Below are 23,373 nucleotides of genomic sequence, written 5' to 3' on the forward strand. Positions count from 1 at the left end.
TATATAAGCCCATGTGACTCGACAATAAACGCCATTTGCCATCCACCACATTGGTGTCTGTGAGCCGATGGACCGAGCGGCCTGGGGTTGGCCGCCGTGCCGTTCCTGAACCAGGTCGCCACTGCCCCCTGAAGGCAACAAGTGGTGCCGAAACCCGGGAAAACTCCTGGATTCGGGTGAACGGCGGCCGGAGCGGCAGGACCAGCCTGGCGGGGAGGAAGCTCCCGGACCAACAAGGAAGATGGAAACCCTTGTGAAGGTCGTATCAAAGTTGTGGAAGCTATGGGGTGGCTCGGCTGAGGAAGCCAGGGGTGCCGGTGGGGAACCAGAGCCTGGGGAAATCTGGGAGAGACCACGGCCATGTGCGCCCCAGTACGGTGCTGAACTAGAAGACAAAGAGTCAGGTGAAGAAGCCTCCGGCGGGAACGGGGATGAAGCGTTAGGTTTTACTAACACATGGAAATGCGAGAAAGAGAACGGTTGCGGGGACGACCGGGGAGGAGGTAGAAGCGTGAGAGAGGGGCAGCGAGCCGATCGGAACGGCCATCCGAAAACACGCTCCTGTGGCACAAACGCCTCGCTGAGATGGCGGCGGGGCGAGCCACGAGGCAGAGAGCGGCCCGCCCGCAGGGGTGGGGGGCGGGGCCGGAACTCGATGGGAGGGTACCGGAACTCGGAGGTGAGCAGTCAGTCAAGCTCTGACTCCGGATCAGATACCGATTCAAATTCGGAGGAGGAAATGAGGACAGATAGCAAAAATATCCCCATCCGAAATAAAGCTGCACCGCGAGGCAGAGAAATTCCTCTCACAGATTGGAGGAAAATTAAGATTGCGTGCACCATCTTGGCTTTATCGGCCATGCTAGCGTTGCCGGTCTGGGTGACAGACGGGGGCAGAGGGTTCACTCACCAACAAACCCTAAGGATTTACAAGCGATTGTTAAAGGCATTGTGGATAAAGGGCTTCATTCTGCAATGGTCTCCACCCTCATAGATGGTGTTTTCAGGGGAGACGACATGCTCGCGTTTGATATAAAACAAACTTGTAGACTGATCTTTGACGGGGGTGGGATGATCATTTTTAAACGAGAATGGGGGGACAACTGTATGAGACAACTGGCCCAAGTAACTGGGACGGATCACACACTGTATGGCTCTAGCCTGCAGCGGCTAATGGGTACGGACCCAACAGTGATCACCCCCCAGGCGCAAGTCCAGGGCCTGAGGGCCCACGAAGGTATGGCAACTCGTGCAGCCAGAGAAGCTCCAAACAGCCGACGCCCCAACTTCAGAGCAAAACTAATGAAAACTGAGTTTCTGTTCACAGGAACGGATCATCGGGCACCCCCGTAGTCTGTATACCCCGGCGACATGAGAAGACAATAAGTCAGCAAGCGTCCTGTCTAAGCCTGAGAGTTCCACACTGGCAGAACCCAGACACCAGCGAAGCGGTCTCCGTGGGTGGGGGGCTGCAATGCGTTTGTGTGATGTTATCTTTGGACCTTGTATACTAAATATGCTTGTGTTGTTTGTTAAAAGTTGGTTAGAGAAAGTTAACATTATGTTGGTAGAACACCAACAACTACTTTAAGAGTGTATTTACTCAGGGTTACCAGTTACCTCTTAGTTTTCTCCTGGTTATTGTGCCTTATGTTTTTTAGTTAAGTTATGATGTCTGCATCTTAAGATTGTTATATTTTAGCTAATTTGGTTGTGCATAGGGAGGGGGGAAATGTGGGTAGTTAGGGTCTGGTGGCCGGAAGATGTCGCGCTGTACGGAAAGGTGGAGCCCCTCCCTTGATGGACAGTAGCGTGTGGCCTGTGATGTAAGCAAGCAGAAGTGACGCTATGGGCCTCGGGTATATAAGCCCATGTGACTCGACAATAAACGCCATTTGCCATCCACCACCTTGGTGTCTGTGAGCCGATGGACCGAGCGGCCTGGGGTTGGCCGCCGTGCCGTTCCTGAACCAGGTCGCCACTGCCCCCTGAAGGCAACAATAAGGCATAGAGGAGTGGTTCTCCAATTGACTGAGACATGTAGGCTCGAAGGTCCAAATACTCAGGATTTTCACCTCCTAAAGAGAGACCATGAGGATAGAAAAATTATCCCAGAGTACTTCGTGGACTAGCCAGAGAAAAACATTTCCAAAAACAACAGTCTAGAATTAAATGAATATATTTCTTGATTTACTACAAATAAGTCTTCCCATAAACAACATTTAATACTAGAAGTTGCAGAGAACTGTTTCCTGATGAATTAGCCTTCTCAGATGAAAGTATATGCTTCTTCTCAAGAGGGAACTTTACTGATATTATGAGAAAGAATAAGCCATAGTAGCTAGTCTACAATTATTGTCTGAAAATATTAACAACTTTCAGCTTTGGGTGATGAGGAACTTTTAGCTCTGGAATATGTGCAAGTAAAAAAAATGTTTTAACCTAATCCAGAATGGTGTGCAGATGTGATTTGAACTACGTGGTCCAAAAAAAAAAAAAACATGAGAAGCACCCAGAAAAGAATTAGGAAAAAAAATTCTGAGTAGACTTCTTTTTCTTCTAGAACTTATGATATTCTTGCATTTTTTCACCACCTAAAAGCTCCTTTTCTATCTTTCTGCCTTTCCTTTCAATTGCACTTTCACTACCTTCTGCATTGTCTTTTTCTGTTTCATTCTGTTTCATTTTTCTGGCGACAGTTCTCCAAATGAGCTGACACAGGTGCAAGTGCTTGTCTTTCACAAGAATGTTTTCCGGAATGTTGCTGAGGTACTGAGCAACAATGCAAGTCTGCTCTGGGTGTGCTAAAGGGACGTACATCTTCCTCTCTCAAGAGGGAACCGTAAGGCCATCTGCTTTTGTAATGATAACGCTTATGTGACCTGCTGCAGTAAATTGGAGTCAATTTGTCAAAGTCTGACTCGCCGTGAGAGAACTTGCTCTCTCTACTGCCTCCTGTTTCATGAGGTGAATAGTAATCATTGTAATAGCTACATCTTTCCCATCTCCGTGGTTCATCTCGATAGTATCTTTCTCTGCTCCAACTTCTTTCCCCTTTGGATTGGTAATATCTGTTGCTACCTTGTTCTGATCTTCCTCTGCTGCCAGATCTGTACTTTGAATATTTACTGCTCTTCTGCCATTATCAGGGCTGTTTCTTTCACGAGGGAAAGATCTGTACCTGCTTCCCTCCCAGTACTCCTGCTTGTGATGCTTTTGCTCAACAACTTCCACGCTCTGAGAGCACCTTCTCTTGCTGGCAGGACCTGCTTTTTGACTCTCCTTCTCTTCGGTATGAGCATGTTCCCTCTTGCTTTGGTAATGCTCTTTGTCAGTTTTTTTTAGTCTCAGCCTTTGTATCTTGGCATCAATCTGTAATAGCTGAGGAGGAAAGGTTTTTAGAACTACATTCAGTGTCAGGCTTTAGAGAGGAAGTTTGCCGCAATTTTTCACCAGTCTCAGAAGACTCTTTGCCATAGAAAATGTTTTCTTTTGAAATGATTTCATGTTCTTTTGATCTTCCTGGTTTCTCATTGTCTCTATGGTCATCACATCTGTCTCAGTGGCAGAGACAACAGCCATAGCCATGGACAGAAGACCTTGGTCCTGCTGAGACTTTCAGTCTTTTCACAGCCCTCTATCCTGTTCATACCAGGCTGTCCTAGGGACTCACAGACCTGCACCTCTTTTTCCTCTGTCTGTATACCCTTGTCCATGTGGTGTCTCACTGTATCTGAGCTGAGTCTGATAACACAGATTTTCTTGGTGGCCATAGCCCTTGTAAGGCAGCTCTGTAGGAAGCTGGCCTAGTTCATGGTGAGCAGGCACCACTGCTCGTATAGCATCTCTCTTGGTGTCCAGGCCCTCTTCCTCCTGGGCACTGCTCACTCAGCACGGTCCCCGTCTGCCCTGATGTAAGCAGTTGTGGTGCAGGACTAGGCTCTTCTTGTAAGCATCAAGAGGTTTCTGTAGGCAAAATCCTGCAGTTTCTCGAAGTTGTCCCACACTGACACTTCATTCTGTCAGCTGTTAATGTCTGCATGCCAATGGTTCAACCTTCGTGTGATTGTGCTATCTCTCACAAGATAGAAGCATCAGGGGCTGCAGGACAATTTGGACAATTCAGGAGTAATCAGTTGAATGGAATTGCAGCACAGAGTCACAGAATGGTAGGTGATGGAAGGCTGCCAGGTTCCACATTTCCTGTGCTTCCTTCTCATGCCTGCTGACAATTTGTCTGGAACTAAATCCTAAGTATCATGCAGCTGTTCAGGGATGGATATAGAATGGTCAAAGCCCAGCTGGAGTTCAATCCATCTATTACTATAAAAGACAATAAAAACTTGTTATGTAAATAAAGAGTGGAAGCTGGAAATGTGTCTGGAAGCTGGCAAATGATGTGTCAGTTTTCAAGAAGGGGAATAAAGAAGACCCAAGTAACTATAGACCTGTCAGTCTCATGTCAGTACCTGGTAAAATTATGGCGAAGATTACCCTGGGAGTTATTGAAGTGCACCTGAGGGTCAATGCGGTCATAGGTCGCAGCCAACATGGGTTCATGAGTGGTAGGTCCTGTTTAACAAATCTGATTTCCTTTTATGATAAGATCACCCATCTAGTCGATCAAGGGAAATCTGATGTGATCTTTTTGAATTTCAGTAAAGCTTTCGACATAGTTTCCCATAGGATCCTACTGGACAAAATGTCCAGCATACAGCTAGACAAAAACATCATACGATTCTAGCTGCAATAAGGGAGGTTCAGGCTGGATAGCAGGAAGAGGTTCTTCACTGAGAGGGTGGTCACACACTGGAACAGGTTCCCCAGGGAAGTAGTCACTGCACCAAACCTGATGGATTTTAAGAAGCATTTGGACTGTGCTCTTAGTCATAAGGTCTGAATTTTTGGGTAGGCCTGTGCACTGACAGGAGTTGGACTTGATGATTCTGGTGGGTCCCTTCCAACTCAGGATAATCTATGATTCTATGATCCCCTCTCTCTTAAGCCAATTTATATTAATTTCTATATTTAGGTGGAGCTTGAGTGACTCTAGTCAAGCATATCTTGGTTATGATTGGTGAAAAGTTTTCTCGCTTTCATTTAAAGGTATGGGCTCTGAGAAACACAGAATGCGTGCTCAGTGAAGGGTGGTCACACCTTGGTGGTAGGTAGCTCTTTGGATGGAGGTGTGTTTTGGTATTATAATGGTATTATAATGAGCAAAAGTTCACTAGAGTACAGCATTTTGTCAAAAACTTGACATGTCTTTGGCTCAGGGTAGCAAAAGTGCAGCTTATCAGTCTCATTGTGCACAAGAACAATCGAGATCCCACCTGGTCACAGAGCCTAGCCATGGTGTCTCCACTCCACTCTATGCTCTGTACTGTTCCTTAGAGTTAGCACACCAGGTTCCCCCAGTGCCATAACATCTAAGGTTGGAAGCCTAGGGAATGCTTAGGTAGTGCAGCTACACTCCACCCTGAAAGCTTCTTCAATGCTGTACATTTTCTTTAAAATGTGAATATTAATTTAATTTTCTTGGTCAGCTTGGGCAATTACTCCACATCAAGTGAGGAGAAAGTTTGTATATGCAGGGTCCAGCTTCAATAGGCTGCTTTTCTGACCTTCCCGGATGTTGTTAGGAGACACCCTGGATCAATATCAGTTGGGAATGTTGCTATCATTCTTTGTCAGCCTTGGCAGGGTCCTCTGCCATCTCCACTGCAGGCTGTTCTGCACTGTCCCACACCTGCCCATTTCCCCGCAGGCTGCAGACACCCTTCTCCCTTCCCCTCATTGCTCTCAGCAGGGAATTTCCATGCTTTCATGGATGTCTCTCCACCCTCACCAGCTAATTCTTGTAGCACGGAGACATAGTATGATGATAGTCTTCCTCCAGAACAAACACACTACCATTTGAGGAACATTTCTTCCTCATCATGTCTAGTCTCCACCTTCCAAGATGCACTTTGTGACACAATCTTTTTTCTTTCTTTCCTACTGTTAAGAAAAGCTTCACCATCTCAGAAACCACCCTACAAGCAAGACAGGACCACAAGGTACTTTGGCAGAGAGGATCCCACAGTGATCATGCCAGCCAAGTGTCTGCAATGGCCTATCAGGGACACTGGCAGATGTCAGCCTCAATGCACTGATCCCTACCACACATCAAAGATGACCTACCAGCTACTTCCTAAAAAAGTGACCTCACAGTCCCTTTGCATTCTACATTCCTGGAGCTGGCCTATCAAGTCCAGAGACAGAAGTGACCTCCCAGGCACCTCCATGGCCATGTGCCTCCTGCAGGCCGAGCAGATCCTGAGGCACACTTGACCTCACCATAACATCCCCACCCAGCTCCTCCTTGTGGCCTGCAATCTGGTCAGATATTTGGCATCTCACATGCCTCTTCCATGCGACTGTTCTCAGAGCACAGGACACCTGCCCTGCCCAAGGAGCAAACAACTTAAATTAGGGTTTGGAATGGAGTTGCAGGTAGAGATTAGAGCACATGAAAGAATTCTGGTGGTTCCATGTTTAGGTTAGGGTTCACAGATTGAAGTTCGCCTTTCTGCGTCAGGCACAGGCTTAGGGGGAGGATTTGGTGTTCTCTCATGGTGCCTGGTCAGTGTTTCAGGTATGGGCAAGCTCAGTGAGTTAGGGTATCATTTAGGGCTTGGTAATAGCTGGGGTTAAGGTTGGCATTTTAACATGAGGGATAAGGACTAGGGGTTAGAGTGAGAAACAGGGTAAAAATAAGAGTGCATGGGTCTGTGTTTTGGTTTAGAGGGAAGGTCGGAGGTGCTAGGGATCAGAGTAGTGGATTCTGTCAGTGTTGCAGCAGCAGCAACAGTACCTGAATGCCTGTTCCATCTTTAAAAAAAATCTTTCCTCTCTGCTGGTGAAGCTCCTCTTCACTTCCCCATTCTTACATCTCTCTTCTCCAGTCTGCTCCTGACCTTCCCAAATGTGTCCTCTTGCTCGGGACAGCTTTTCAAACATTTCCATGACCTGCAAGGAGGGCCTGTTTCCCTGCAGTGGACCAGTCAGTTTCTGAGAGAGAAGGGACCTCTTAGTCAGATGGAAGGACACAGAGTGCTATAGGCAGCCACTGCACAGCCTCCTTACCAGCCCTGCACAGCCCCTAAGGGGCTTAGCCTCAGTTCATGCCCCCCAGTTTGAGCTCCAGAAGGGCTCCCCTAGGTCCTGTGTCACTTCTCCTACCTGGGTGCCTCAGCTACCCCTGGGCATCCTAGAGGCAGCGGCCACCTCTGAATAGATAACTGAAACCAGCCGTGAAAGTAGATCTAGGAAACAATGGAAATCTGTGCATAAAAGGACTCCAAGTAATAGCTGAAAGAGTCTTTTTTGGCAGCACCATGTTATAAATGGCTCAGGATTCAAATTAGGATTAAATAAAAAAATAGGATTTATTAAAAGAATATAAAGGAATAGAGGTAAGCAAACAGCGCTGGGTGCACCGGGAGTCTCTGCTCCACCAGGACGCACACCAGTTACATCAAGCAGCTGATTTTTATGCTCCTAGACTAATACATATTCATTACTACTTCTAAAAAAATAGATTATTATAATTAGCTTCCAGAGTCCAGTCCCTCCTACTGGAGCATGCGCATCAGTCTCCTCTGGGGGTCTCTAGGGGTCTTTCATGCTGAAGGCTCGTAGTCTTCCTCTCCCCTTTGTACTCACTCGGCACAATTCCAAGTTTATGGAACACTTTCTGCAGGTCTTGTCTCCCAACCGTCCTTCAGTTTCTTTTTCCTTCCTCTTAATCTCTTGGTCCCCTGGCCAGATACCAAAGATCCACATAGTATCCCATAACAGTCACTAGTTGTTATCAGTTGTTCTGAAACTCCCAGACATCAAACACAAACAGCTTTCTTATTTGACGCTTCACGAGTAATTAAAACATTCTTCCCCAGCCATTCACAGACACATCTATAGCAGTGTTAAGTTAATCTCGAAGAAGACAGGAAAAAAGGCTGTAACTGTTAGAAATAGAAGTCCGGAATAACAAAAGCAAACAGGTTCATAAATTTAAGGAGTGTTTTCTGAAGACATGATAAATTGACTAGAATGAGGGGGAGACTGGGACACACTGCATCTGCAGAATTAAATTGCCAGTGCAGGGCCCAGAGGCAGACAGGATTCAAACAGAATTGTTCTTTATGGACACGAATTGTTAAAACATTCATCACAACCTCCACCTTTTTTTAAAAAAAAAAAAAATCTTGATTTATTCTCATAGTTGTTGTTGTTATTATTATTATTATTATTATTATTATTATTATTATTATTATTATTATTATTATTATTATTATTATTATTATTATTATTGACAGCACTGTGGACAAGTACAATCAACCAAATTATGTGGTTTTTTTTTTTTTTTTGGTGAATAGTCTTATGCAAATGTTTACCAAAATATATTTCCCAACTTTTTTTTCTTCTTTATCCTCTGCCCACTTTGTCTTCAAACAGAAACCCAAGGGAAAAAGTCATTGAATTAAAGAACAACTCATGTTGAAGAGATCAAGATTGAGAAATGTGCTCCATGCCATCATGAAGGGAGATAACAAAGAGGGTCAACAGTGTTGTCTCAAATGCCCAAGACTGAAGGGTGCTGTTGGTAACTGGCTGGCAGGAGGACTTTGTACCACTGATGTCCAGCCACCTTCTCCCCCCCCAAATCATCCCCTTCTTCAGTCCAAATATCACCAATGTGGCTAAAGGGAGACTCCAGGAGACCATGGCAAAGGCCTTGCTAAAGACCAGGTTCACCACGTTCCCTTCTCTTCCCTCCCCTACTGCTTCACCTGTGGCAGGAGATTCCCATCATGTTCCCAGGGGTAGAGGTGACAATTGAAATTCTGTGAACCCTTTTTCTTGTCCTTCTTGAAGATGAGTTTGATGTCTGCTTTTCCCAAGTCCCCAGAAATCTCTCTAATCCAAGTGTTTGATGGTCCGGTCCAGGAAGGCAGGGTAGTGTGACATATTAGAGAGGGGTATCTGCAATGGACCTGATGTTGTGGTTTAACCCAGGTGGCAGCTAAACACCACACAGCCGTTTGCTCACTCTCACCACTCCCTCTCTGGGATGGGGGAGAGAAAATAGGAAAGTGAAGCCTGTGAGTTGAGATAAAGACAGTTAAGACAGGAAAATAATATTAACAATAATAACGATAACGATAACGATAATGATAACGATAACAATAACGATAATGATAATGGTAATGATAATAGTACTACTACTAATAAGGTGTACAAAACAAATGATGCACAACGCAATTGCTCACCACCTTCTGACTGATGCCCAGCATATCCCTGAGCAGCCGTCCCCGCCACCCAGGCTAGCCAGCCCAAAAGTTGTTTAGCATGACGTCAGATGGTATGGAATATCCCTTTGGCCACTTTGGGTCAGCTGTCCTGGGTCTGTCCCCTCCCAGCTCTTGCTGCACCTCCAGGCTGCCCACTGGCAGGACAGAACAAACTCAAAAGTCCTGGGCTTGGTGTAAGCACTGCTCTGCAACAATTAAAACATCCGCATGTTATCAGCACTCTTCTCATCCTAATCCAAAACATAGCACCCTGCCAGCTACTAGGAGGAAAATTAACTCTGTCCTAACTGAAACCAAGACACCTGTGCAAGAGGGTGTGACAGAAATCTCAGGGTCACTGAGAATTGTTTCTGGAATCACACAGTGCAGTGTCAGGGCTCTGTGACGTGCCTAAGTCTGGGCTGACCTCCTGCACTCCTCATATACACAGGGCTGTTGAGAGATCCGAGTCCTTGCCTTGCACAGCCACAGACAGTGCACTGCAGCACTTACAGTGTCCCTCTGGCTGCTTCAGCCAGTGCCAGAGGCTGGGAGGCACCTCAGCCCTGCGGTGCTTCACCCTGCTCTGCCCTCCTCTGAGATGCCCAAAGGCATGAGAAGAAGGACACAGGGACCTCAGTTCAAGGAAGCACATCCCAGAGCTGCCTTCAGGTGGTTTTCCAGGGGACGTTACTTGACCTCATTACATTATCTGCCTCACAGGCATTCATGAGACTTGTAGCAATAGCTGATGGCCTTTGTCCTCACTCGTGTTCATCTGTCCGCATTCATATGATGTGCCTGCTGGCACCAACAGCAAAGAGTTTCTCTTCCCATGTTTTCCCTGCAGACACTGAGGGCCTGGCTCTTCTCCTGGGGCATCCCAACTCCCAGAGAGCATTTCCCAGGTGAACATGTCTGTGCTGGCCTGTCCAACCACTGTTTCATTGCCTTCCCATGAAACCTGTGTTCCACAGAGCACCGAGCCAGAGGTACTGCTGTACAGAGTATTAAAAAAGACAAAAAAAAAAAAAAAAAAAAAAAAAAAAAAAAAAACAGCAGAATTAGCTTTCTGCCTTTAATATGTTACATCATCAGTCATATGCGGAAGATAAAGGGCAATTTCTTGATTCTGAAACAAAACAATGCATCATTTTCCTCAAGGCATCCTTGAGCTCCTGGTTTCTCATGCTGTAGATGAGAGGGTTCACTGCTGGGGGTACCACCAAGTACAGAAATGACACCACCAGGTCCAGGGATAAGGAGGAGATGGAGAGGGGCTTCAGGTGGGCAAACATGATTGTGCTGACAAAGAGGGAGACCACGGCAAGGTGAGGGAGGCATGTGGAAAAGGCTTTCTGCCGGCCCTGAGATGAGGGCATCCTCAGCACTGCCCTGAAGATCTGCACATATGAGAAAACTATGAAAACAAAAAAAACAATAGTTAAACAGGCACTAAACATGAGAAGCTGACCTTCCCTGAGGAAGGCATCTGAGCAGGAGAGCTTGAGGATCTGAGGGATCTCACAGAAGAACTGTTCAAGGATATTGCCATGGCAGAGGGGCAGGGAAAATGTACTGGCTGTGTGCAGGACAGCATTGAGAAAGCCACTGCCCCAGGCAGCTGCTGCCATTTGGACACAAGTTCTGTTGCCCAGGAGGCTCCCGTAGTGCAGGGGCTTGCAGATGGCAACATAGCGGTCGTAGGCCATGACAGTGAGAAGGGAATACTCTGCTCCAACGAAGAAGAATAAAAAGAAGACCTGTGCAGCACACCCTTGGTAGGAGATGGCCCTGGTGTCCCAGAGGGCATTGGACATGGCTTTGGGGAGAGTGGTGGAGATGGATCCCAGGTCGAGGAGGGCGAGGTTGAGGAGGAAGAAGTACATGGGGGTGTGGAGGCGGTGGTCACAGGCTATGGCGCTGAGGATGAGGCCGTTGCCCGGGAGGGCTGCCAGGTAGATGCCCAGGAAGAGCCCAAAGTGCAGCAGCTGCAGCTCCCATGTGTCTGCGAATGCCAGCAGGACGAACTCGCTCACAGAGCTGCTGTTGGGCATTTGCTCTTTCTGGGCATGGGGTCCTGCCCAAGGAACAGAAAAACAGTGATTATTAACAATAGAGTTATCTGAGAAAAAGGATGTTCATTTCTCATTTAAGCTTCCCAACATGCTAGCCCACTTCCAGGAAGATATTTGGCATATCCCTTTCTTTCATTTGGATCAATGCTTCCTGAGGCTGTTCCTTGGTGCAGGTGATTCTGCTCTGGGTAATGCAGGAGTCAGTCTTGCCCTACACCAATAGGTAAAGAACACGGGTGGAGTTGTACCTTTTGTTCTATCTTACCCACCACTCCTGAGGAAAGTCTCTAAGGCAGAAATCATGGGCAATTTTCCTGCATTCCAAGTGAACTACTGTGGATCCTGTGAATCCTCTCCATGGTTTCAGTTGATCTGTGCTGTCATCTGTTTGAGCTGCAGGAGAACTGCACTCAAAGGGTCATGCAAGATGAACCTGAACACTGTTGAGAGCAGAGGAATCCAGGCTCTGGATTCAGGTTTTCAGGTCCTGAATATCAGCTTGGATATTCAGGACCTGAGACAACCACAATATGATGTTGGTGTAGTCTGTGGGCTGAGGCGTGGGAAGGTACGTTACAAATTTAATCACTGACACATTGATCTCTCAGTGCAATATTCTAGGGGTCTCAGTCTCCTGACAACCTGTTACCATGAAACCTGTCTCACCTCTGCTCCAGGAATCTGAAAGCACAGAGACTGAAAAAGAAACCTTACCTTTGAGATAAAACGAGCCTTGGTGTTCTTCTTGAAATGCTCCCTCATAAATACCATTCTCTAAAGCACTAGAGAAACAGAGAGAACCATCTGGACAGATGCTACCAGCCATAGGATGTGCCAGCTGTAGAAGCAGCTGCATGGCCCTGCTGCCAGAGACTCACAGTGTCAAGAATCTGCAGATCTCTCCTGCCACACACTGACCTCTGTTGTTGCACTCCTCACTGCCTCCCAGCCCTCTCTCCTTCTCTCCTCTCCCCATGCCACCTGTGATCAGAGCCCCCAGCCCGGCTGCACTGTGCAGAAGAGCTGCTCCTGGGCAGAGCTGTCTCTCTGCCAGGAGATTTCCTTGGGCCCAGGAGCCCAGCCCAGCTCAGCAGCACAGCACCCAACCATGGCATCGCTTGCTCTGTGCCATTGGGCTCCCTTGAGGTGCCCCCAAGGCCTGAGGGCTGACAGCTCCTGAAGGCAGCAGGGTCTCTCCTGGGGTGTGGTGTTTGAAGCAGGCTGAAGTCATCACTGACTGCTTCTCTCTGAAGATGTCAGAGACTGATTTTTTAAAGTGTGATTTGTGCTGTTAGATTGTGATTGTCAAACATGTTGTGCTTTAACCTGTCAGGTACCTCATCACCACAGAGCTGTTAGCTCACCTCCCTCCCCCCCAAAAAAACCTTATGGGTTCAATTAAAGACAACTTAAAAGGACAGAAAATGAAGAGATAGTAACAACAGTAACAATCCTAATAATAAATAATAGTAAGTTTTATTATCATTATATATATAAAGCAAGTGATGTAATGCGGTTGCTTATCACACACTGACCAATGCCCAACATTTCCCCAAGCAGAGGTCCCCCCGAACCTGGCCAGCCTTCATTAGGTTCTCCTGTGCAGGTTCCTTGAGCTTACTTTGTTTTAGGGCAATACAAGCTTTCAGAAGTATTTGGAACATTTGCTTCCCTTTCTGAAATTTCTCTTCTGCTGTGCCACCCCATGCGATGATGACATCAGTATGTTGGAGTTGTTCAGGAACTTCCCTGTGACTTGTGCAAAACAGACTCCACAATCAGTAAGACTGTAAAGTAGGTATGTTTATTCAGTGTTGGGCAGCACAGGGGGTAGTCCCGCCAAAGTTGTGCGCACCTGACACGGCAACTTGCCTTGGTTTTATGCAGTAAAGAGTTACATATGCATGAATTTTCACAATACGCCTATACATATTCATAACCTGTCCCCCCTTCATATTAAAATTAGTTCCAAGGAGTCATTTCCATAAACTCCCCCATCTGCACTGGTGCAGTGTATTCTGATGGTGGTTTTCGGGGGTCATGGGGATAAAGATTGATGACTTCCTTGTCACCACCAGTTGACCTCTTGTCTTTGTGCAGACTCCATTGCTCCTTGGCTCTTGTCCATCCACAGGACCAGTTTCTACAGATAGGCTCACACTCTTTTCAGGAGACTGACCTTGGTAAGGAGCCCAAGGCTTCTTGCTTTAGTTAATTTGCACAATGCACCATAGTTAGCAAAGACAGCAAAGACACTAAGTAGCATCCTAGTTTAATGCTGCCAGTGCTCAATCTTTACTTGATAAGATTCTCCTAACTTCCTCTCTCACCTGTGTTACAGGGTGGTATGGATCAGCCCATGGCAAATGGTAGGGCTGTGTTTCCAGCCCTGCAGAAGTCGATTCCAGGTGGGCAGGATGCCCCTCCAAGTGCAAGCAAAGTGTGGCCTTCACACTGTTGTCAAAGGGATGGAGAAAAATGCATTGGCAATATTAATTGTGGCATAGTGTTTGGCTGCCTTTTACTCCAGTTCTTGTTGAATGAAGTTCTAGCATGCCTGGCACAATAGCATTCAGAGGTGGCGTGACTTCATTCAGGCAACAGAAGTTCACCATTATCTTCCATTCACCATTAGAATTTTGCACTGTCCATCTGGGACTATTAAAGGTTGAACAAGTGTTGCTGATCACTCCTTAGCTCTCCAGTCAATGAACCAGCTCATAGATGGGAATCAGGGAGTCTCTGTTAATGCAATACTGCCTCAGGTGCACTGCTGTGGTAATGATCAGCAACTGGTGTTCATTGGCGATCATCACCTGCACAGCAGAAGGGACCTATGAAAGAGTGGACAAGGCAGACACAACCATTTAATGTCCTCCATCTCCAAGGCAGCTATGCCAAAAGCCCACCACGTGATTGTCCCCCTCTGTTCTGCCCTTATGAGGCCCCACTTGGAGTCTTGCATCCAGGTCTGGGGCCCCTTGCACAAGAAGGATGTGGATCTGTTAGAGCAGGTCCTGAGGAGGGCCATGAAGATGATCAAGTGGCTGGAACACCCCTCCTATGAAGAAGGGCTAAGAGAGCTGGGGCTGTTCAGCCTGGAGAAGAGTAGGCTCCATGGTGACCTCATCGCAGCCTTTCAGTACTTAAAGGGGGCTTATAAAAAAGATGGAGAGTGACTCTTTGCTCAAGGACCTCACAATCCTTGTCCTGCCCCAAGGGGAAAAACAACTGAAGTTAGGGGTAGGAGTGGGGTTGAAGATGAGATGTGCTGTGTGTGTGGTGGAGGGCTTTGGGGATTAGGTGTTCAATTCAACATTTAGGGATTAGAAGTCAAGTTCTAGGGCTAATGGAAGGGCAAGACCTTTGAGGATTGGTGTTCTTCTCAAGATGCCTGCTTAAGGTGTAGGATAAGGGCAACTCTTGTGGGTTAGCATTTTGTTTAGCTCTTGGTTGAGGGCTAGAATTAAAGCTGGCATTTTAATTCTTGACTAGGCATAATCATCCTTCTGCTTGTGCTTCTAATAGAAAATGGGTTTGACATCTGTCTTTTCTGAGTCCCAAGGAATGTCACTGATCAATTTTTCCATCCCCAGCTCCTTGAGATAGGTCTTATGACTACATCAGCAGTTCAACCAGCACCTCTCCCATCCTTCCCATATCACCTCTATGTAACCTGAAGATTGACCAGGGGAATGATGAAGGTTTGGGAAAGGGCTTGGTTAAAATCTCTGAGGAGGGCTGTGTAGTGGTTTAACCTGGCCAGCAGCTAAGCACCACGCAGCCATTCACTCCTCCTCCTCCCTCCCTCTCTGGGACAGGGGACAGAATCAAAAAAAAAAAAAAACCTGTGTGTTGAAATAAAGCTAATTTATTAGGACAGAAAAGAAAGGAAAATAATAACAATTATAATAATACTACTGATAATAATGTATACAAGTGATGCATGATGCAGTTGCTCACCACCAGCCACTGACTGATGCCCATCATATTCCTCAGAAGCCCGTCCCCCCACCCTGACTAGCCCCCCCCCATATTAATTGTTCAGCACGACGTCAGATGGTATGGAATATCCCTTTGGCCACTTTGGGTCAGCTGTCCTGGGTCTGTCCCCTCCCAGCTCCTGCTGCACCCCCAGCCTGCCCGCTGGCAGGACAGAGCAAGAAGCTCAAAAGTCCTGGGCTTGGTGTAAGCACTGCTCTGCAACAATTAAAACATCAGTGTGTTATCAACATTATTCTCATCCTAAATCCCAAATACGGCATCATAGCAGCTACTAGGAGGAAAATTAACTCTATCCTAGCCAAAACCAGGACAGGCTGTTGTGGGCTTAACGCTGACAATGATATCATAGAAAACAGTGACACTAGTGAGGAGAGAGGAACAGGTGGACAAGGCCTTGGGCCTGCCAACACAGTATGCACACACATGAAAACTGCATGAGAAGGAAGAGGAAAATCGGATCCAAAATGTAGGTTATGAAAGCAAAGACCATGACTATCACTGTGGCACTGCAGGAGAGCTCCAGCAATGGGGAAAAATCACAGAAGGGATATACAACACCGTGGCCACAGAACTGTAGCTGGGGAAATAATTAAATGGTTTCTGTGCATGACAGAAATCCCTTGGGTTAAGATACAGCTGCCATCTGGAGTCAGACCTTCCACTTCTCAAGCCTTGCAGAGAACAGAGGATGGCATACAGCCCAGGGCTGACCATAGGACATGCCCCCCCCGGAGGAGGCACTCCTGTCATGCAGAAGGTGCAGCTGATAGTGCTCCCACCTTTGTGAGCAAAGGGGGTGCTGTCCCAGCCAGGAAGCTGGCAACAAGCTGGCACAGGCTGGTGGAGCTGTACAAGGTCTGCAAGGAGAACAAATTCCCCAGGCAGAAGGTCACGGGCATCTGCAGGTGCTGGCTTGCAGCAACTAGCACAATGATGAGGGTGTTCCACATCCCAGCCACCATGCTGGTCATGCAAGAGAGGAAGAACAGATGTGTCTAAGGGTTGAGGACCTTGCAAATTCACAGTAGTGGAAACTCAACTAATGATGTCATATTGTCCTATTCCCCTTTGTTCCTGGAAACCATTTTAGAGCATTCTGGTCCTCTCTCACTTGTTAGGACACCAATGAGCAAGATGTTTCTTCCACAGTTCCTAAAATAAATAGTGAAGGCAGCTCACAGAGGTGAAATGATCCCTGCCTGTCATGGCTGTGGTGTCCTCCCATGCAGTGGGAAAAGAATAGGTGTTAAGGGAGGGAATAATTTGTATTCATGTCAGACAACCGCACTTTAATAGCAGAAATCATACTTCTAAAATTCATCTTCCCTTTCTTCAGAGAGGAGCAGTCAGTGATGACTTCAGCCTGCTTCAAACACCACACCCCAGGAGAGACCCTGCTGCCTTCAGGAGCTGTCAGCCCTCAGGCCTTGGGGGCACTTCAAGGGACCCCAATGGCACACAGCAAGTGATGCCATGGTCGGTGTAGTGGGTTTACGTAGCAAGGTTTTGGTAGCAGGAGGCCATAGGAGTGGTTTCTGTGAGAAGGATCTAGAAGCCGCCCCATGTTTGGGAAGGGCCCCATTGTTTTCCAGAGCTGAGCCAATAAGCAATGTTGTTTTGTGCCTCTGTGAGAGTATATTTAAGACAGGGAAAAAAGCGCTGCGCCACACAGCAGCTGGGAGAGTGAGAGGAGCGAGGAACAGCCTTGCAGGCACCAAGGTCAGTGAGGAAGGAGGGGAAGAGGTACTCCAGGTGCCGGAGCAGAAGTCCCCTGCGGCCTGTAGTGAGGACCATGGTGAAGCAGGATGTCCCCCTGCAGCCCATGTTGTGCCACGATGGAGCAGGGTTCCATGCTGCAGCTCGTGGAGGAGACCACAGTGGAGCAGGTGGCCCTGCACCAACAGAGGCTGCCTCCTGTGGAAGACCCCTGCCGGAGCAGATTCCGGGCTGGACCTGTAGCCCGTGGAGAGGAGACCACGCAGGAGCAGGTGACCTGGCAGGAGCTGCTGCCCATAGGGGAGCCAGGTTGGAGCAGTTTTCTCCTGAGGGATGGACCCCGTGGTACAGACCCATATCTGGACCAATTCTGGAAGAGCTGCTGCCTGTGGGAAGCCCACGCTGGATCAGTTCATCAAGGACTGTATCCTGTGGGTGGGACCCCACAGCACAGGGGACGAGTATCCTGTGGGTGGGACCCCACAGCACAGGGGACGAGAGTGACCAAGAAGGAGCAGCAGAGAAGAAGTGCTGTAGAGTGACCATAACCCCCATTCCCCCGTTCCCCTGCGCCGCTCGGGGGGAGGAGATGGAAGAGGCTGGATGGGAGGTGGAAGGTGCTTTTGGTTTCTTTCCTTTGTTTCTCACTTCTCTAGCTTGTTAGTAATAAGCAATAAATCTTACTATCTCCTTATGCCAAGTCTATTTTGCCCGTTACAATAATTACTGAGTGATCTTCTCGTCCTTATCTCAACCTTTGAGCCCTTTTCATCATATTTTCTCCCCATTCCTCTTTGAGGAGGGGGAGTGAGAGAGCGGCTGTGGTGGAGCTCGGCTGCCCACTCGAGCGGAACCATGACAGTTGGGTGCTGTGCTGCTGAGCTGGGCCGGGCTCCTGAGCCCCAGGGGAGCTCCTGGCAAGCAGGCAGTGCTGCAGAGTGGCCCCCAGCTGCCTCTCACTGCCCACTAGGCTCTGCCTCTGCTGCCTTTGGGTCTGGGTTGCTGCTTCCCTGGAGCCATGGCCATGGCCAGCAGCAGGATGTGGCCTTTTCACTGCTGCTCTCTTTTGGTTTCCACATTGTTCACTTGTGCTCTTGCATGTTACTACACCTTTATATCTCATGTATCTCGATGACGGTCTTGTTGTCCGTACATGGGGATCTCTTCCTATGAACAGCTCTTGCACTAAAACTGGTCTAAGGAATATAACCAAGGAGCTGCAGCCTGAACAGGCCTCTTGCTTTTCTGGGCTTCATCATGGCTCATAATTCCAGAGTGATCCGTGTAGGACCTAGGGCTGGACTCAGAGCTCCCTTCTTGGTAGCACATGGTTACATGAATAACTGAGCTTTGACTGGCCTCAGACTGTCCGGTGCTGGGGCTGATGGCAAATGGCATCCTGGAGAGTAATCTGGAGCTTCTCTGTGCCTGGGCCAGGCCTCTTGGGCTAGCCTGGGGAGTGGGGCTCCCAGGCAAGAGACCAGGGCTCCTGCAGATTCACAGACTTCCACTTCCTGAGTTGTGGATGGCCCCAGCCCTGGGGCTGCTGGGGAGGCCCAGCCCCAGCAGCTGCGGTGCCTTGTGAGGGGCTGGGGCTGTGGTGGCCATGCCCAGAGCCCTGCAGTAGCCTGCGGTGGGCACTGCCCTGGGGCCACCCCAGCCTAGGCTACTGGGCTGTGCTGGGCTATGCTGGGGAGAGGGAGGTGGGCAGGGGCTGGGCTGGGCTGGGCAGTGCCCGGCAGAGGACAACAGCAGCGTCAGGGAGCAGTGGGAGCATGCAAAGGAGGGCTCCCAGCAGGGCTTGCTGCTGTAGAGCCAGGGCTGTGCAAAGGGAGCCCAGAGCCGCAGGGGCAGGGGAGAGGAGGCTCCTCTGGGCCCTTGTTGGTCTGGGCAGAGCAGGAAGGGGGCCAAGGGCATTTGTCCCCTGTTATAAATGAAGTCTCAACTCAATCTAAATTTAGTAATATTTATACTTATAAAAGGCATAAAAGATATAAAAGGTATAAAAAGTAAATAAACAGCACTGGGTGTGTGGTGAGTCTACGCTCCACCAACATGCACACACGAACATCAAACATTCTTAATATATGGAACATTGCTTTTACATACTAAACCCGAGTATGCCTATACATACGTACAATCAGAGAAGATAACAAACAATCCTTTAAGTTCCATGACTTAACAGTCTCCATTTTCCATTCCTTTTCTTGACTACAAACAACAGTCTCCATTTTCCATTCCTTTTGAACAATATGTCTTGCTTTAAGTTGTCAAGCAATTCGGTCTTCAGGCCTTATGTATCCCATTCTTCCTGGATCGAAGAAAAGCATATCCATCTTGTTTTCAAGGCCAATAGGCCTGGGTCAAAAGGCACGTTCAGGTCAACAGGGGGCATAACAGCAAAAGCCTTCGATGACTGTAGCGGCAGAGGGGCCCATGGCATAGCAGTCGGATCAGTAAAGGAGTCTGCAACGCCCTCGCTATCTGGCAAAGCACACGTTTCTGACTGTGGTCCCACAGGGCTCTTTAAGGCCTCAGAGATTGCTCGCCAGTTGCCGAGCAATTCCACTGCAACCTTATCGTTTTTAGTTGCAGAGTCCCACACCTTGACCTCAATTTGGTTCCATATTTCAGGATCATAAACTGTCCAATTGTTAATAAGGAGAATAAGCTGTAAGGCTACCAGGACAGTCTTTGTTCCTAAGGACGTGTCCTGGTTTCAGTTAGAACAGAATTAATTTTCTTCCTAGTAGCTGGTGGAATGCTGTGTTTTGGCTTAGGATGAGAAGAGTGCTGTTAACACCCCAATGCTTTAATTGTTGCAGAGCAGTGCTTATACTAAGCCAAGGACATTTCAGCCTTTTGCTCTGTCCTGCCAATGGGCAGGCTGGGGGTGCAGTAAGAGCTGGGAGGGGACAGACCCAGGACAGGTGACCCAAACTAGCCAAAGGGGTATTCCATACCATCTGACGTCATGCTAAACAATATATAGGGGTGGCTAGCCGGGGGGAGGGGGCCGGACTGCTCAGGGTTAGGCTGGGCATCATCGGTCAGCGAGTGGTGAGCAATTGCATTGTGCATCACTTGTTTGTACATACTATTATTACTTTCCTATTATCACTATTGTATCATTATTATTATTATTATTGTTATTATTATTTTTTGTTATTATAATTTTCCTGTCTTATTAAACTGTCTTTATCTCAACTCACGGGCTTCACTTTCCATTTCTCTCCCCCGTCCCAGAGAGGGAGGGGGGAGGGTGAGCGAACGGCTGCGTGGTGTTTAGCTGCCGGCCGGGTTAAACCACGACAGGACGTATGATTCCCCATAATGCGAAACTGCTTACCAGCCAGGGGCAGCTGTGTGCACGGGTCCGTTTCTCTCAGCTAGAGCTTCTCTCTAGCTCCAGTGCGCCTATTTCCAGGGACTTTCTGTATGAGCTTCTCTGAGCAGTTTGTTGAGTTTGGCCAAACCGATCTTCATGAGGCAATCAAAGTGCCTGTTCCCATCCTGGTCTCCATTCTGCCAGCCTGTTCCTCTTTGCTTCTTTTTCCTGCTTCTTTACTGATGACATAACTTCATCGTGTTGCCTTTCTTATCTTGAGGGCAGGCTCCCCTCTTATACCCTTCTCCCCACAGCAGTTCTTTTCCAAACAACTTTTCATTGGTCAAACAACTTTGAATATAACAACAACAGCAAACACCCAGAACCTTCCATGCCTTAATGGCTGGAGAACAAGAAACCACCTGGAGAACAAGAAATGTGAGACTGCATGGAGTCTCCTGAATCACCCTTCTTTGTTCCCTCTAAACTCTTTTACATTCCTGATGGCCTCATCGTTAACAGTCTAATGTTATCGCAACCACGGGGCTTTCCAACCCCCATGGCCACACTCCCAAATCTCCCCCTTCTTTATTAATATCAACCATTTTCTCGACATGAATTACCACTCCATATATAATACCCCTCGCTGCAGCCTGCCAGGACCTGCAAGGTGGTCATGGAGCATCCAGGGTCAGGCTCTGCCCTGTGGTGCTCAGGGAGAGAGAGGGCACAACCACGGAGTGTGGGGCGAAGCAGGAGATGCTGACCCTGCATAGCAGGAAAAGCTCTGTCTCCCAGCTCGGGGCTCATCCACAGCAAGACAGCCATGAGCCATGCCTGCCCTCCTCTTGCCACGCTCCTTGCAGTGGCTGCAGCAGAGGGGACCCCCAGCCAGCCCCTGCATGGGACTCTGCCACACGCTTTGCCCCAGCCCTCTCCAGCGCCCTTCTTGCTGCTCTGTGATGCACACCAGGACCTCCCAGTGCATGCCAGCCAGTGCATCTGCTGAGGGCCAGTGTGGCTGCTGCTGGGGCAGGGAGCTCAGCATGGCCCTTGCAGCCCCCTGCCCTGGGCCTGCCTCTCCCCTTGGCCTAGGCCCTGGTCTTGTCTCTGCTGGTAGGAGCAATCTTGGCATGCACCTCCTGGCCTCCCCTCACCTACAGACAGCTGGCACAAACGTGTCCTCACAACCAGCACCACCCCTTGGGCTGCTTCTCCTGGCCTCCCCAACCCCAGTGCCTTGACTCTTTGTTTCTGCTGGGCCCCACCTCCCGCACCAAAATGCATCCCGTGGCTGTCAGTTCCCTCTCCCCTGTCCTGTGGGATGACCGTGCTATTGTGCAATGTGTTTCCAGTGGACCGTCTACTGGACACAGTAATGAACACCGTGAGCAGGACTAGAGTGTGTGATCCACAAAATAACAGCTATGTCTCCACCAACTAGCAAAAAAAGAAACACAAACCTTCTTAGGGGTCACAGAGAATGCACGTTCCAAATTACAGTCTGATTGTAAACCCGCTCTACCAAGTAACCAGTAAGAATAATTTCAAATGTGGCCCTGAGCAACATCAAGCCTTTGAACAAATTAAGCAGAAAATAATTCATGCAGTAGCCTTTGGGCCAGTCCAAACAGGACCAGATGTAAAGAATGTGCTCTACACTGCAGCCAGGGAGGATGGCTCCACCTGGAACCTCTGGCAGAAAGAACCTGGGGAAACTCAAAGTTTTGGAGTCAGGGATACAGAGGATCTGAGGCCCGCTACACTCCAACTGAAAAATAGGTATTGGCAGCATATTATGGAGTTCAATCTCCTTTAGAAGTGGTCAGTACTGAAGCGCAGGTGCTCCTGGCACCCTGACTGCTGGTACTAGGCTGGATGTTCAAAGGAAGGATCCCCTCTACACATCATGCAACTGATGCTACATGGAGTAAGTAGGCTGTACTGGTTACTCAGCAGGCTTGACTTAGAAACCCCAGTCACCCAGGAATATTGGAAGTGATTATGGACTGGCCAGAAGGCAAATATTTTGGATATCATCAGAGGAGGAGGTAGCCCATGCTGAAGAAGCCCCACTGTACAACAAGCTACCAGAAAATGAGAAGAAATATGTCCTGTTCACTGATGGGTCCTGTCATACTGTGGGAAAGCATCAGAGATGGAAGGCTGCTGTATGGAGTCCTACACAACGAGTTGCAGAAGTTGCCGAGGGAGAAGGTGAATTGAGTAAGTTTGCAGAAGTGAAGGCCATTCAGCTGGCTTTAGACATTGCTGAACGAGAAAAGTGGACAGTTCTCTATCTCTACATTGATTCATGGATGGTAGCAAATGCCCTGTGGGGGTGGTTATAGCAGTGGAAGCAGAAAAATTGGCAGCGCAGGGGCAAACTCATCTGGGCTGCTGCATTATAGGAAGACTACTGCCCAGATGGAGAACCTGGTTGTAAAGGTAGGTGCCATGTAGATGCTCATGTGCCCAAGAATCAAGCTACTTAAGAACATCAAAACAACCAGCAGGTGGGTCAGGCTGCTAAGATTGAAGTGGCTCAGGTGGACCTGGGCTGGCAACATAAGGGTAAATTATTTAGAGCTCGATGGGCCCATGACACCTCAGGCCATCAAGGTAGAGATGCAACATACAGGGGGGCTCATGATCAAGGGCTGGAGCTGACCATGGACACTATAGCACAGGTTATTTGTGATTGTGAAACATGCACTGCAATTAAGCAGGCCAAGCAGTCAAAGCCTCTTTGGTATGAATAATGATGGCTGAAACATAAATATGGGGAGGCCTGGCAGACTGATTACATTGCACTCTCTCAAACACACAACAGCAAGCACCACATAATTACAATGGTAGAAGCAACCACCACATGGCTGAAAACATATGCCATGCCCCATTCCACCGCCCA

The sequence above is a fragment of the Anas acuta genome, chromosome W (genome assembly GCF_963932015.1).
Source record: "Anas acuta chromosome W, bAnaAcu1.1, whole genome shotgun sequence".
NCBI lineage: Eukaryota > Metazoa > Chordata > Aves > Anseriformes > Anatidae > Anas > Anas acuta.